A 17,175-nucleotide genomic window follows, 5' to 3' on the forward strand; every position below is an offset into this window, starting at 1 on the left:
ATATATATATATATATATATATATATATATATATATATATATCCACACACACTAAATGTGGTGTGGGCTTTGGGTATGGTAATATTGTGATGACTTTCACCCACTATCAGACATTACTAGGGGTGTAACAATACATGTATTTGTATTGAAGCGTTTCAGTACAGGACGTTCGGTTCGGTACAGGGCTGTGCACGGGTGAGTTCCCGGAATGGGAGTTGCCTGTGTATATTTTCTGCCTGCAGCAACACGTGCAGCCTGTTTACATCATGGCTAACGCTAGCGCGAAACCTGAAAAACGTAATGACTCGCCAACGAAATCATAAAATTAGCCGGTGTGACGAATGGAAATATAAAATGTATGACCATTCCATAAGAAAATAAAAACATTGAATGTACTTACTGTTAGCAGGTCAGTGTCATTCAAAAGCAACGTGACCAGAAAGACGCGCTGTGATGTGATACCGAAGCGTGATTGGTCTCTATCCATCTGACATTGGACAGCAACGACCCTGATTTGCGCTGATTGGACGGCAAAGATACAAACGTTACTATTTGAATTAGGCACCTTTCTTTCCAGGGCCTGTACTATAGACTGTATATAAAAAGGCACTGTACTCAAATGTGAAATGCATATATTAATTACATTTGTTTTTATGGGACAGTAGTAGAGTTTAAGGGAGACCTTGAAACTGTCACAAACTGCCTGTGTTCCCTCCATATTTTACCAAGTTGCTACCAAGACTGGCACCCAGGCCTGGAATTTCATTTCATTTTAGGGGCAAGGCCACTTGGCCTTTCGTGTTGTCAATTATTTGAGGGCACAAAGGCCAAAAGCCAGGGCAGCAAGGCCATAAAATAAAACAATGATTTTAAGTCCACGTCCATAATGAATTTAATTTAAGGACTAAGAATGTATAAATATCTGTGAAATGAATACATAAAACAAGCTCAGGCAAGAACTACTTTCAACTATTTATTAATTCATAAATGCATTTATTTTTATTTTATATTTATTTTCAACATATACTACAAAGTGACTAGCATTTATGCCCGGTTATGTGATTAATCAGTCACTATCTTTTGATAGTTGTTCCCTCCGTTGTTTGCTTGGCATGATGATTGCTGGGGGTAAATGAATAAAAGTAAATATAATGTTGTAATGAAGCCAGCCACCGGTGCTAGCCTACCTGGCTACCATCGGTGCTTGACATCAAGCTAGCAAAGGTTTGTTGACAAAAATGTTTTGCGTAAATTTAACGTTAACTTTAGATCGAAGATTTTTTTCGCTAATTTATCACACTGTCTTACCTCAGACCCGGCAACTTTTTCCTCCTCCTCAGACCCAACATCTTGGTCACGCGGATGTTGGGGGTGCGTTTGATGAAGTCTCCTGGTTAGCCAGTGATAGATTGCTGTCAAACTGTCGTTGTAGCCCGAGCGGTTCATGCCAGGCTCGAATCGAACCTACCACTAGTGATGTACGCATCGTCTCATTTGATGTTGCCAGAATGTCATAAAAAGACACATTTTTTTTCCGCAAAAGATGCCGGTGTTCAAAGCCATGTTGACAGGGAAGAGGCATAGGAGAAAACTGCAAAATCAACTAGGGCAGTGCAGGCGGGGCATCAAGGCCACTGTGGCCTTAGGGCAGATATTTTTTTCAGGGGCACAATTTTCAGGGGAAATTCCTGCACTGCTGGCACCTGTTGGTCTTGAAGTGTCATAGGGAATCTCCAAACAACAAGAGTAAAACAGCATAGGCAAATAAGAAAAAAGAAGAGTACTTGCCTCGATTCAGACCTTTGAATGTGGAAGATGGAAATGTGTGATGACTGAGGAACTGTGACAACTTGATAATATTAGAAAAACAGAGTGGCCTACATTTAACGGCCACAAACTGTAAATACATTTTTTTCCAAAACATAAATGCAAAATTTACAATGTTAGCTGTTATATATTATGGCATATATGTTATTAACACAAGGTTAGTGACAGTGACAAAATGTATTTTTTTACAAAAAATAGGTGCAAAATTTACAGTATTGACCGTAATGTAACTTGCGGCATATTTCTGTTATAAACAGAGTACAAGAGTATTTAACAGTGGAGCAATGTATTTTTTCCAGGAAAAAGATGTAAAAATTACAGTTATGACTTATATATATAGTTATGGTATTTTGCTGTTCTTTTTTTTGAACAAATATGTTTATTGATGTTTCAAGCTTTACATACTTAAACATATTTACAGAAATGTTCCTTTTTAAAAGCTTTAAATTCTTTTGTTCCATATCTGAGTAAAAAGAAAGAGAGAAAAAAAAAAAAAGAAAACATGTCGGCAAGGTGGTTCCATATTCTTATAACAGTGTCAGAGACCTGATACTTAAAGTACATGATTGGATAAATAATATTATTGATAATTATGTGTAAATAAGATTGAGTAGAATTACCATGGTGAATGGTTGATATTTATGAAATGAAAACATAACAAAAACACACCCTTTTACTTTAGAGGGTCCAGGCCTGAAATTGCCTCTATGATGCTGGATCACCTAGGTGTCCTGTAATGTTAGTCCAAAGTAAGTAATTAGTGGATTCCACCTCCTCTTGAATAAGGCCACGTCAAGATTGAGCCTAGCCGTTATTATTTCCATTGTATATACCCTGATAAGTCGCTCTTTCCATTGGTCAACGGTCGGGGGTAATGGTTTACACCAGGACATAGTTATCATCTTTTTTGCCACCATTATGAGGATTTTGAGTAGGTACATTTTTTCTTTACATAAAAAGTCATAGGGAAGCACTCCAAGAACAAAGACCAGCGGGTCATTCTTTATACTAATTTGTAAGATGTTAGAAAGTTCCGCCCGGATCCCCTCCCAATACATTTTCAGTTTAGGACAATCCCAGAAAATATGTGTGTGATCTCCAATTTGTCCGCATTGTCTCCAACAAAGATTTGTCTTTGTTTTGTCAAATTTTAGAGATGATAAATGGGGTTTTGAAAAAGCGGAGATTCACTTTCCATATGAATTCTTTCCACGTGGGGCTGCTGGTCAGTTTATGCCCGTTCTCACACACTTGTTCCCAAATTTGGTCTTCAATCACGACATTCATTTCTAATTCCCACTTTTCCTTTACTCCAAAAGAGCTCCCCGTTACACTTGTCTGTAGTAATTTATATAAATGTGACACAATTTTTTTTCCATCCCCTTTCTTTATAGTCCTGATGAAGAACAGTTCTAACTCAGAAGGCTGTAATGTAAGAGACTGCCATTCTTTATGTGAAGTCAGATAGCTTCTCAACTGCAGAAACCTGTAGAAATCTGTGGATATCAAACCAAATTGTTCTTGTAAGTGATTAAATGACTTGAGGGTTTCACCATCAAATAAGTCATCAATAAAAATAAGGCCCTTATTTTCCCATTCTTTAAATCTTGAATCAAGGTGTCTAGGTTTGAAATCTATTATCTCAGAAATTTTCATTGCTCTAGATATAGACTGTGGAGCATTTATTTTTTTCCTTACAGAAACTAAAACCTTGCGTGTACACTTCATCCAGATATTTGAAATTTTATTCTTTGTCCATATCTCATTTGAGCAGAATGGTAATACTTGTAGTGAGACTCCAGGGCATGAATTTTGCTCTAAAGATAGCCATGTTGTTTCTTTATTTTGTTTTAACCATTCTACTGCCCCGTGTAATTGTGCAGCCCAATAATATAATTTGAAATTTGGTACATTTAGACCACCGCTTGCTTTACTGCTAGTCAAGTGTGTAAATTTTATTCTAGGTTTCTTTTTCTGCCAAATAAAAGAAGAAATCCTTTTTTGTAGTTTTTTGAATGTAGTCGCTGAAATCCAAATAGGAAGAGATAAAAACAAATATAACAGTCTGGGTAGAATATTTGTTCTGACTGTCTCAATCCTACCAAAGAAGGATAATGGCAATAATTCCCATCTTTCCAGGTCCTTTCGTATCTGTTCTATTAATTTCCCATAATTCAAATTATACAGTTGAGTAGCATCCGAGGAAATAGTTATTCCCAGGTATCGAAATCCCTGAGGTGACCAATTAAATTTGATCTTGTCAGATAGTTCTGATGGCCAGCGCCCATTCAACATCATGGCTTCAGATTTCGATTCGTTGACCTTATATCCTGAGGCCACACCAAAGTCTTTCAAAAGTTTTAAAAGTTCGGGTATAGAAGAGCTAGGATCCCTAATGTACAAAATGACATCATCTGCGTATAATGATAATTTGTGCTCTTTTGTCTTATCTGAAATGCCAAGAATCGTTGGGTTATTTCTGATTAGTTCCGCTAAAGGTTCGATACTTATAGCGAACAAAATTGGAGATAGGCAGCAACCTTGACGCGTTCCTCTTTTTAGTGGAAAACTATCTGAGATATGACCGTTAACACGAACCCTAGAAGTGGGGTTTTTATATAGGACTTCGAACCACTCAATAAATGTTTCATCAAATCCCATTTTACTTAAGACATGCTCCAGAAACAGCCAGTCCACCCGATCAAATGCCTTCTCGGCGTCAAGACCGAGAAGCATTGATGGGTGAGACTGTGATTGGGCAGTTGATATTATATTAAGCGTGCGCCTAATGTTGTTTATTCCCAGTCTTCCAGGTATAAAGCCCGTCTGATCTGGGTTAATCAACTTATTAATGATCTTCTGGAGTCTTCTTGCTATTATAGAGCTCAATATCTTAACGTCATTGCATAACAAACTTATCGGCCTATATGAGGCACAATGTGTGGGATCTTTCCCTTCTTTGTGTATGACCGAGATCACTGCTTCTCCCCATGTTCTAGGTGGGTCTCTAGCATTCAGCGCATAGTTATATACTTTATGTAGAAGGGGAACGATCTCGGCTTGAAAACATTTATAGAACTCCCCGGGTAACCTGTCCGGGCCTGGCGATTTGTTGTTTTTGAGCTTTTTAATAGTGTTTTTAATTTCCTCTTCCGTGATAGTTTCAACTATAGCTTTAGATTTCTTTTGGTCCAGTTTGGTAAGAGTAATTTGTTGGAGAAGTTGTTTAATTTTTCCTAATTTATTGGGGGAGGTTGTTGAATCATAAAGTTGTTCATAATACTTAGAAAAAGCGTTGGCTATTGCTTTGGGATGAGACACCAAATTTTTTGAGTTTGGGCATGTAACTTTTTGTATTGTTCGGCTTGCTTGTGCTTCTCTTAATTGGAAAGCAAGCAGCCTGCTTGCTTTGTTCCCTTGTTCATAATACTTCTGATTAGTGAAGCGTAAGGCCCCCTCCGCTTTGTATGTTAGTAAATCATTTAATTGCTGTCTACACTTACTTAGCTCTATGAAAATAGTGTCATTATTTGTTTTTTTGTGTTCTGTCTCTAATTTCTTAATTTGTTCTTCTAATAATCTTTGATCTTTTTCACGCTCCTTTTTTAATTTAGAGGATATTGATATAATTTTGCCCCTTAACACTGCTTTCGCTGTGTCCCACAAGGTGGAAGGGGAGACTTCGTTATTGTCGTTTGTGTCCAAGAAATTTTTAAATTCGTTTTTTATATCCTGAACCACCTCCAAGTTATTTAAAAGTGACACATTTAATCTCCATAATTTCTGAGTCTTATTCTGATCCATACATAACGACATGACCACTGGACCATGATCTGAAAGAGTTTGAGGTTCAATGTGGCATTCATCCACTCTATGGGCTTCTTGTTTCGAGATACAAAAATAGTCTATTCTTGAGTGACTCTTGTGGACTCTCGAGAAGTGGGTATAGTCTCTGGTCTTGGGGTTTTTTACACGCCAAATGTCAACCAGTCCGAGTTCATCCAGCATATTGCAGACTGCTTTGGATTTGGATATTTGATGTTTTTGTTCGAATGGAAATTTATCTATGCATTTGTTTATCACGCAATTAAAATCACCCCCTAATATTATTGTTCCTTTTGAGTTCCCTGCCAGGAGTTGAGCCACCACCTTAAAAAACCCTGGATCATCCTCATTGGGTGCATAGATATTCATAATTGTCAATAAAAGTTCTCCAATGGAACCTATGACCATGACCCAGCGACCCTTTTTGTCCCGGAGAACCTTTTCTGGGACCAAACATAAAGATTTATGGAAGAGAATCGTTACTCCCCTTTTCTTATGATTTTCGTATGATGCGCTAAATGCCTGTCCCACCCACCCCCTTTTTAACTTAGCATGTTCTTCCTCATTTAAATGGGTTTCCTGCAATAATCCTATCGAACATTCCAACCTTTTTAATTGTGCCAATATTTTTTTCCTCTTTATAGGGTGATTTAGTCCATTTACATTGTAACTAACACATTTCAAAGTGGTCATATTCTACTATATGGAAAGAAGAAAAGAAAAAGATAATATAATTCACCATTTCTCTCTCTCTTAAGTGTCTTGGTACATCTACAACCGAAAATAGTACTTAGAGTCACCTTGCCGTAAAACAGAGAACATATGAAACACCAAAACCAACCGATAACTTGATAGAACTTCCAAAGAAACCATGGGTTACCCTCTTTAAAGAGACATATGGTTAACAGTCCATGTATAACCCACCCCTGATGTCCGGGCAGGGAGATTAGACTCCCTGGGAGGGGAACACAAAGTGTGTGAGCAGCAGTCCACGCAATGTCCAAACTCTGCTGCATTAAGTGCCCAAATCAGTCTGTAATAAAAAAAAAATAAAAATTAAAAATAAATCTTGCCCAAGCTCTTGATTTTGATTTTTTTGAGCCCGTAAACAATTTGAGTTTAATATGCTTTTACTACACTCACGTTACCTTCTCCAATTAAACTTTAATGAAAAAGGAGAAAACAAAATATCTACTTTCTTATTATCAAACCTCTCAGTGTCGATCTGTGTAGTAGCTCTCTCTCTAAGATGTCCCACTCATTCAAGTCTACTTCCATTCCTGGTTCCTGCGGAGTTAATTTGAGTCTCATTCGTTTCTGTGATGATCTACACAGCTCATAATGGTCTTGATTTCCTTGGGAGTCAGGATCAGTCCCTTTTTCCCCTGTCTGCCCTGGGTCAGCCATCTGTCCTGTAGTAGTTCTCTCTCCAGGAGGTCCCGTTCATCCACGTCTACTTCCACTCCTAGCTCCTGCAGAGTTGGTTGAGCTTCACAAAGAGAGGGGAAGGTTTTGACCCCAGTGTCCAAAAATACCCTTAGTTGTGCCGGGTAAGGTGCTTGAGCTCTGATGTTGCGTTCCCTGAGCTTTTTAATGACTTCACGCACTTGCTTTCTCTTTCTCAGGACATCCGGGGAGTAGTCTTGGTCAAAATAAACCTTTTTCCCCTGAAACTCCACGTCCCGCTGGGCCCAGGCTTGATGGAGCACTGTTTGTTTAACTTTAAAGTCCAAAAACCGCACTATTATCGATCTCGGCGGCGCTGTCGGCTTCGGCTTCGGTGTTATGGCCCTGTGAGCCCTCTCCAGACATATGTTCATATCTTCCTGCAGTTTTAGAGTTGACTTAAAGAGATTAGTTATGAACGGAATCATCTCTTTACCCTCCGCATCTTCGGGTATTCCATACACTCTAATGTTGTTCCTGCGGAGCCTGTTTTCCAGGTCATCCTGTCTGGCGGTTAGCTTTGCATCCTTACTTAGCAGGTAAGCTAGCGCTCTTTCTTGCCGCAGGCCCCGGTCTTCGGTGTTACTCACTCTGGTTTCGGTAGATGACAACCTCTCCTCAAGTGTGTCTATCCGCTGTTTAATTTCGGCCATAGACGTCTCCATCCGTGTCTGGGAGTCTTGAATGTGTCGTTGTGCCTCCCCGGACTCTTGTCTGAATTTCCGGAGCTCTTTTAGCATTAGCTGTTCGGCTCCCGGCTCACTGTTGGCTAAATTAGCATCAAGTGTTAGCTGCTTTTGTTTCGTCTTCGGGTCATCATTTTTCCCGGCTCTGGTGTCCATTTTAGTCTGTTTTTGGCTTGAGCTCATTTTCGTGGTCACTTTAAAGTTGTGAGTGGGATATGGTTGTTTTTCAGGCTATTTTAGACCGAACTCGGGCAGAGCGTTCTGCTTAGGCGACTGACTCGGGCATGGCCGGAGCCGGAAGTCGTCGTATTTTGCTGTTCTAAAAATTTCATTTAACCTTTTTAGAGTTAACTGTTTTTTACTGTAGTAGTTTTTCAGTTTTTTACCGTAAAATCTACTGACATTTTTTACAGTGTAGATCTGTCTACCTGGTTGCTACCTTTGTGCCAACCTGCCTGCATTCGACTACCTCTACCTCTCAGTGAGAGATTCCTTTATCAAAATCACTAAAGTGATGCTGCCATCGTCTGTCTAGGTTCATTTTCCCCAGCTGCCTTAAATGAAAGGTGAAAAGAGCAAAAGGTGACATGTACATAAATAATTAAATTATGTAGAGGAGGTTGAATGCAATGCACAATCGTGATGAAATATATGAAAGTGATGGGATTAAATGAGGGATGTGAAATGTAAAGTCAGTTTGATAACCCTGTCATTGCATTTATATGGTCATGGGAAGATGCATACACTGTCTCTTAGCCATGCTGTCTCTTCACCCCAACTAGCATCTTTTTTCTTTGGTCTTTTTTCAGTGTTTTTTATTAACTGATTATGGGCTGGCCAGACGTCTTTTCTCAATGACGTTTATCAACAAATTCTGGTTGACAATGGACGATCAGTTTGTGGCCAGTATGAACGTCTATTCTCAACTAGTTCTGGATGTCAGTGGACGTTTAGATTATGGCCTGACTGGACATCTTTTCTCAATGTCATTTATCAACTAATTCTGGTTGTCAGTGGACGTCTAGATTATAGCCTGTATGAATGACTATTCTCAACTAATTCTGCCTGTCAGTGGACATTTAGATTATGGCCTGACTTAGGGCTGGGCGATATGGCCTCAAATCAATATCACGATATATTGAGCAACTCACCTCGATAACGATAAATGAACGATAAGTAACCCCCCCGCCCACACGCCTTAAAAAAAAGAAAAAATATCCTGTGTATTTACAGAAATGCCACTTTAAAGGACTGTAAAACTACACTGTAGTTAAGATTTATATTATTTATTTAGTAGTTAAGAGCAACTGATAAGCACACGATTGAACAGCTGAAAAGCACAGATTACTTGAAATCACAACAACTGAACAAGTTTAAAAGTATAAAATAACTTAAATTTCCTTCAAACAAAAGTATTAAAAATACAGTCTCTTATAAACAAATTCTAAATATGGATATATGTGTCGGGCCCAGCCCGGCCCAACACATTAACTGTAATTATGAGCCCGAGCCCGATTTAAACCCGACAATTTTTTAATACGTGGTGTAACAGTCAGAGTTATTCAATGTAGCGCCACTAGGTAGCGCCTCCTTTTGTTTAGTGGGTAATGTCACCTGTACGATGAAGAAGAGCACTGTACTTCCGCTCCCCATGAGAAAGGATACTGCCGACAGAGCGTAGACTCCCCATTTTATTTTGTCTTTATTTTGTAAAGTGTTGGTGCAAGAACCTTGGCCTGTGTTTGTTTGCGTGTATGCCTGTAACATTAGTGCCGCAGAGACCTGGCATGGTGTGGTCAGTATTATGAACAAAAGTGCCGTCCGGAAACCCCCACATGTTGCCTGCCGTCTCTTGAGTAACCGGAGGCACCCGCACTAAAGTGGACCATCACCTTCCCCTTCACCAGCCCACGTTATAACTGACGCTCTCAACTACAACTACGAGTTGTTTGAACAACAGAAGTCTGTTAACAATTATCTTAATGAATAATGCAACAAGGATGAAGCACGTACACTGCATTGTTTGTTTATTCAGAACGGAATGGTAAAAAAATGAATTAAGTAATGATTAAAAAAAACCAAACATACACAAATGCTTGATCAAGGGCCCGGCCCGGCCCGGCCCGGCCCGAGGATAGTGGTGGGAAAAATCGACCCAAACCGGCCTCGGGCTTGGGCAGAGAATCTAAACTCTTACCAGATCTACTTCGACTACCGCACCCGCCGCAGCAGCAACCGCTTCATCTTTTGAACCGGCGTGCTCCATTTTCTCCGTCTCACCGTCTCTTTCCCTTCTTGTAACAGACTGGATGGCGTGGAGTCACGTGACTACACACGCTGTATATGTAGTACAGCCGAGCGTCTTAAAGGGACATGAAAATACCGGTAGCCTACCTACACACACACAGCCAAACAAGACAAAAACGACTTTTCTTTTTTTTTTTTTTTTTTAACACCGAATGTGACGAAAATGACGTCGGTTATCGTCGTAAATTTGGGTATCGGTAAATTTACGGTCTATCGCCCAGGCCTAGCCTGACTGGACATCTATTCTCAATGTCATTTATCAACTAATTCTGGTTGTCAATGGACGTTCAGATCATGGCCTGGCCGGCCGGACGTGATATCAACCTGTTTTGTATGTCCACAGACGTTGCCTGCTCAGTGGTAGTCAAGAAATGTACGACAAATGTCTTTTTATGTGGAGCCCTTTTCACACATAGAGGCAGTATTATTGCCGCAGCGGAGGTTCGCCAATTCTCCGCCGTTGTTGTTCACACAGAACCAAGTAGCTCTGGTGTCAAGACGAACCAGTGTAATTCACACAGAAAGCCGGGGCCACAGCTCCAAAAGAGCTGTGACGGTACACGTTATGATGATGACGTGTGTGTTTCCCCCGGTGTCCTCCTGTTAATCTAAACATGTACCCGCTGACTGTTTATAATCATATGGATGCTGTTATAGCGTATTGTGATTGAGATCCTGACCCACCAAACATCCTGGAAAGTGACAAAGTTAGGTTTTTCACTCTAAATTGCATGATTACATAATCGCAGTATACAGACTCTTTCACTCGCGGGGAGGGAGGCTGAAAGTTCAGTGAAAGTTTTTTGCCTCACATAAGTTGCCAAAAACACTACCAGTTACTACATTACTGTTGTTTGGTCCTGTAACGTTGCTTTGTGGGACATTTCTCTTTATTTTGTTGAGTGAAGGACCGGTTTAGTTATCAGACTGTCAGATCGACACACCCTGCTCCGTGCCGCCAGCTTATCCATTCACACTGGTTTGGTTCACCAATACTTGTGCCTCTGATACTACCTCTGATACTACCTCTGATACGGGAACAGCCTGACATTCCGAAACACCTCCATTGCGAAACCCCTCCATCCCGACACACCCCACTCCGACACACCGCTGTTCCGAATCAGACTTTCAACTTCCAATTACTTCCCAATATGGTTAGGGTAAGGGGTTAGGGTCAGGGGTACCACAATAGCCTTTTCGGAATAGCGGGGTCTTTAAAAAAAATGAGAAACCACGCCATTACGATGAATGGAAGTCTATTTTCAGAACAGTGGGGTTTCGGAAAAGCGGGGTCTAACCCTCTGATACTACCTCCAGAGGCACATCAGAGGCGCAGCGAAATTTCATCCCTCGCTGCATCGGAAACTTTCACACAGAGGAGGCAGAGAATTGGCGCAGGATCCCCGCATTCAAACGGCAGTGTGAATGGGGCTAATGTTGTAATTAGATGTTATCCTAATAACATGTTGAAATAAATAGTAAACAGAGGTTTTGACTGTGTCTCTGCTGCTATTGTTACTCATTTTAGACACAGGCTGGACATGAATTAAAATAGTGAACAGACATGAACAACAAGTCTGACAGTTTTGTAAAAGTGAAACTTAAAGATTCGGGTCTTCATGTTTATACGAGAGATGGACAATACACATGTAGCTTTAATCTAGCACTAATCTTCACATGAAGAGAATTGTTTGAAACGTTGTTGTGTTTCCCTTTAAATGGTCACTGTTGTGTAGAATACCATTATGAGACAGAAATTTGGTTGTTTATAGCTTAAAGAGGTCATATTATGCTAATGTTCAGGTTCATACTTTCATTTTGGGGAATGCTAGTAGAATAGGTTTACATACTGTAATTTTCAAAAAAACCTTTTTTTTCTCATATGGGCCATTGCTGCAGCATCCCTTTTCACACTGTGTCTTGAACGCTCCATTTTAGCTACAGAGTGAGACATCTCGCCTCTGTTGCTGCACATACGCATTATTTAATGGGTAGGTTGTAGGTGATCCGAGGCAGAGTAGGGTGGGTCATGCCGAGCAAGGTAGTGTGATCTAAAATAATGCCGCTACAGCTGGTAACCATAGCTGGGTACAGCCGTACATGTTTGAGCCTTGGACCTTTCAGAGTGCTAAGTTATGATTTTGTAACTATCTTTTACTTCAAATATAATGTTTTAACTGCAATTTTTCTACATCACAGAAGCAACTGTATGTCTGCTGACTGACTGGAGTGTATATATTTTATAATAAATATATAAAATATATATTTATATAATGCCTGTTACATAGTGACAAACATAAGTTACAGAAGCAAAGGCTCGACTCCAAACCAGGTGTTTGCAGTGCAGGAGCAGTGTTTTCTGTGGGAGAGAGTAACTCCCTTTGGCGTGGATCTTACAGAGACTTTACAGAGACACCTGGACAACTTTACATGCAACCAACTTTCAACAGCAATAGCTAAATGGGTGGCTGCAGCTTACAGGCCGATTAACATTGTTTAGTTAACCTTTACATGTGTATAGTTGGATGCTACATTGTGTTAGTATTACTAAGGGATATTCAGGTCAATGCCCATCTGTTGGGCTAGAGTTTGCCATGTAATGCTTTCAACATATTTTGGGGTTTTATTTTTTATTTTCATTTTTTTAAATTTAGGATTGTTGCAATAATAATAAACATACATTTGCATAAAGCAAGCATATTTGTCCAGTCCCGCGTTGATAAGAGTATTAAAAACTTGAAAATATCCCTTAAAGGTACATGTAACTATGAATTAACAAATGCAAATTAACTAGACAAGATTAATTGTGATTAAATATTTTAATTGATTGACAGCCCTAGTATATAAAGATGTAATTTACCATTATGAAGTGCTGGAAAAGCTGGAAAATGCACTGTGAAAGTTCTTGAAAAGTGCTTTATGACTTTGACTTTGTAAAAGGTGTAAGAATTGACACCAAGAAATGTTATAGTTATTGAATGTAGCATCTCCAACAATGAACTGAATTCTCCCTTCCATCTCTTCATCTCTGTGCTTCCAAGCTTCCTTCCCTCCTCTCCACCTCTTATTTTGCTGTTTCCTTCCTCTTCTGGTATATGGCAGCATGGTGGTGCAGTGGTTAGCACTGTTACCTCACAGCAAGAAGGTCCTGGGTATGAATCCTCCTGAGGTAGGGCTTTTTATGCAGGGTTGGCATCTTCTGCTTGCGTGGGCTTCTTCCGGGTACTCCGGTGTCCCCCACTATTGTCAACGCATGCACAAATAAGTTTTCCCTTGACCAAAGGCACTAAGATCTGGAGTTGGTCAAAGGTTGACCCATGCCCACTGCACCCTTGGGATGGGTTGAATGCAGAGTACCAGTTCCATTATTTTGTACATTGTATGATATGTGATCAAATAAAGATTCTTCTACTTCTCTTCCCTCCTTTCGACTTCTTCTCTTCCCTCCTCTTCACCTCTTCTCTTCCCTCCTCTTCAGTCTTCCTGCAGAGTTGTGTGCTGCTAGTATGTGGGAGCTTCACAGCACACCATCTCATTGCTAATCCAGCCTGTCAAACCACAAGCAGAGACCACCTCAGCAGCTTTCATCCAGCTCCAATCTTCATCCCAGCTCATAATAACCTGAAACCCACCAGATCCCTCACTCTCACTTTAACTTATCAGCCTCCACCTCCTTTTCTGCTCCTTGTTTTAATTCCCAAAGTTACTGCCCTTTTATTCCCTTTTCACTTTTTAACAGTTTTCCATTTTTTGACTGTTTCTTAATGTTTTAACTGGTCTGTTTCACATGTTATCCAGTTGAGGAAAGAGATATTTATTATGTTTTCTATTTTTATTCGATGTAATATTATGTGTTTGTGCTTCAGTCTGGACTCCACTGTTAGTTGACGAGACTCCTTATCTTGCTTATCTTTCCAGTTATGTATTTAAGGGATCATTCATTAACGGAATCCCTTGACTGATTTTTAGGTCATAGGCAGCTGTAAGGAAGAACAAGGAGACAAAGAATTAGGGATGCATGATATGGATGTTTTTTAGCAGAATAATAACCAGTAATTAGCTTCTTCTCATGGTCAATACCGATAAGTTAACCACCCAGTATAGTGAGCAAAGATTTACTGTTCCTCTTACAACATTTGTTGTGTTAAAACTCGTAGACTGTTTCACTCCTCAGAGAACCCACGCACTACATGTGTTACAAATCATGGCTTCCACTGAAACTGTTAAAAAACATCCACACTAGAGACCACACATTTGGCTCTTTAGTCTACACTGTGTGGTTCTACCAGGTGAAGCAGTTTGATGTCATGAGCCTGACTGTCATGTGTTCTTCGTCTTCGTCTTCGTCTTCGTCTTCATCTTCGTCGTCTTCTCTCCTTCTGTCACCTACTGTATCCGAGCGTGTACATGCAGTGCTGTAAATTTCCCATCGTTGGGCCTATAGTTCGCAGCCTGATATATATATCATGCATCCCTTAAAGGAATAGTTCACTCTAAAACAAAATTCAGTCATTATCGACTTACCCATATGCTGATGAGAAGTCCGGTGTAGTTTCTTATTCCTCAAAGTGCAGCTGGAGACCCGCGGGGCTTCCCTCCGGCAGTAAACATCATATAACGAGCTTTAATGGCGTCCGAGAGGAAAATGTCCATAAGACTACACAAAAACTTTGTAACATTCCTCCATACTGCTCGTCCGCTGCAATCCAAGTGTCCTGAAGTGGCGACATCCAGAGTTTACTCGAAACGACGTCATTTAGTACATTTTTACAGCCTAAACAGTCACTATACTATGTTTACACGGAGGCACACAGATGAACGAGACTCGCGATAGATGCACACTGGTATTTACTTCCTGTTGTGAGCCACCGAGTGACACACAAACACAAGAGGGATCTGCTGCACTGGTGATTTGAAACTTTGAAACTCACAGCAGGATGTAAATGCCGGTGTGTATCTATCGCGAGTCTCGTTCATCTTGTCCGGCGCGGCTTCCGTAGTGCAATCGGCTGTGCGTGAACGCGGAGCGTGCCTCCGTGTAAACATAGCATAGTGACTGTTTAGGCTAGAAAAATATACTAAATGACGTTTCGAGTAAACTCTGGATGTCGTCACTTCAGGACACTTGGATTGCAGCGGAGGAGCAGTATGGAGGAATATTACAAAGTTTTTGTGTAGTTTTATGGACATTTTCTCCCGGGCGCCATTTAGCATCGTTATATGGATTATCGTTGCCGGAGAGTAGCCCCGCGGGTCTCCAGCTGCACTTTGAGGAATAAGAAACTACACCGGACTTCTCACCAGCATGTGGGTGAGTCGATAATGACTGAATTTTGTTTTAGAGTGAACTATTCCTTTAATGGAAGCATAATGAGCAACTAGAAATAAGTAAATTCTTTGAATCTCCTTGAGAAGGCCAGAGTTTATGTGACATAGGTGAAATAAGCAGATACTGATAAAGTTGTTTCCTTAGGTTAGTGTACCACTACTGGATTGAAGTGACTCATTTCACAGATGTATGGCTGTGCTAGCAGCAGGGTTCTAACGAGGGCAGTGTCAGTTAGTCTGTGAGTTGGTCCATCAGTTTAGTACAGAGTGAAATGCATTGATTGTCGTGATATTTGGGACAGATATTCATGTTCCCCGAATTATGCATCCAAATAACGCCAATTGCACTTTCATCTGGTCAAACCTTTAATTTTTCTCAGAATAATAATCTGTATTTGAACAGCACTGTTCTAAGAAAAGGTACAAACTGCTTCACAGAAAAGTAAAACAATTCTGTGGTCAAGTATAAAGCCACCTTCATGCTTGATACAAAGAGTTGTTCAGTGTCTGATTTCACCTGTTGATAGCATCACCACAACACATGATGAGGCTATGTCATGCTTTAATTATATTCCCGGCATTGACTGTGTTATTCTTAACTTACTTTGTGATGACTTTGTGTGATGGTGGGGTCTGCCTTGTTCCATTATGGGACTACTCTGTGCAGTGCCATATATCAGTTTTGTCATTCACTGTGATAGAGGGTGTGGATTGCACTGAGGTCTGGAGTGAAGGCTTTGTTAAGTTTAGTTTAATTACTGAGTCGTTTTTTCTTCACTCTAATCTTCACCCAATTGATTAAATTTAAATTCCCGAGATGGTGTCCCTGTGGCCGCCATAGCACTGATGTGTACTTGTATGTTTGGTTCAGTGCACGTCACAGCTTTGCATGAGACCACCGTAGTTTGACCATAGCACAAACAAATAAAGCTAAAATTTGGTGTTTGAATGCATTTTTTCGAATTCATAGTGGGCGCCTGTTCAAGCTAAAATGAGGTGTTCAGTTCCTTTTTAAAGGTGCAATAAGAGATTCTGGAAAAGGAAATTTGATTATTGACTCATTTCTAGGTCATCCAATACTGATTATTTGGGTTGGTGGTTCAGGATGGCAACCAACTCAAAGCATCAGGATTGGACGACCTGGGAGTCTGCAGGCCTTTGGGAAGAGGAAGCAGAGAAGCCTGACCATGAAGGTTTTAACAGCCTTAGTGGTTCTTTCCTCGTTCGCTCTGCTCGATAGACTGTTGATCAAGCAACTCACAGAGTGATGCGAAGGCTCTTAGTGAACAGGTAGACTCAGTTGGTTTCTCTCAAGTGTTTCCAGCTGCTCCTCTCTGCACTGTGAAGCTGCAGCTCATTAACACGTGGAACAAAGTTACCATAGAAACAGTAAAGAATCTTGCCTCTCCTGCCTCAGGCATCTTGCCAGACTTGTGTCACCGTTATGGACACTAACTATAAAAGTGTATTTCAAATACACAGAGGTCTTTTGTAGCAGTGATGAAGAGCAGCAGTAAATGTCAGCAGAGAGGCTGCTGGCTGCAGCTTCCACACACTCACTGCTGATTTATCTGCACCATTTACTCCGAAGATAATGCCTATCACTGTGACAAGGCACTTAGTCCAATCAAGATCATGTTATGGTATGCTTCCCTCTGGAAGCCTGCAGCCATTAGTGGTTCTGAAGATGAACATAGTTTGACGGCGATGCTCAGGTCAGAGCTAGAAAGCTAGTGGACTGACTGTCGCAGACAAC

The 17,175-nt window shown here is 40.5% G+C and overlaps 1 protein-coding gene across 1 annotated transcript in view; it reads left to right on the forward strand.

The window, feature by feature from the left end:
• The window catches only part of tmtc1 (transmembrane O-mannosyltransferase targeting cadherins 1), a 274,776-nt gene that overhangs the window by 223,215 nt on the left and 34,386 nt on the right, over positions 1–17,175 (forward strand). The window lies entirely within an intron of this gene.

The sequence above is a fragment of the Pagrus pagrus genome (assembly GCF_965226575.1).
Source record: "Pagrus pagrus genome assembly, chromosome: 23".
Lineage (NCBI taxonomy): Eukaryota > Metazoa > Chordata > Actinopteri > Spariformes > Sparidae > Pagrus > Pagrus pagrus.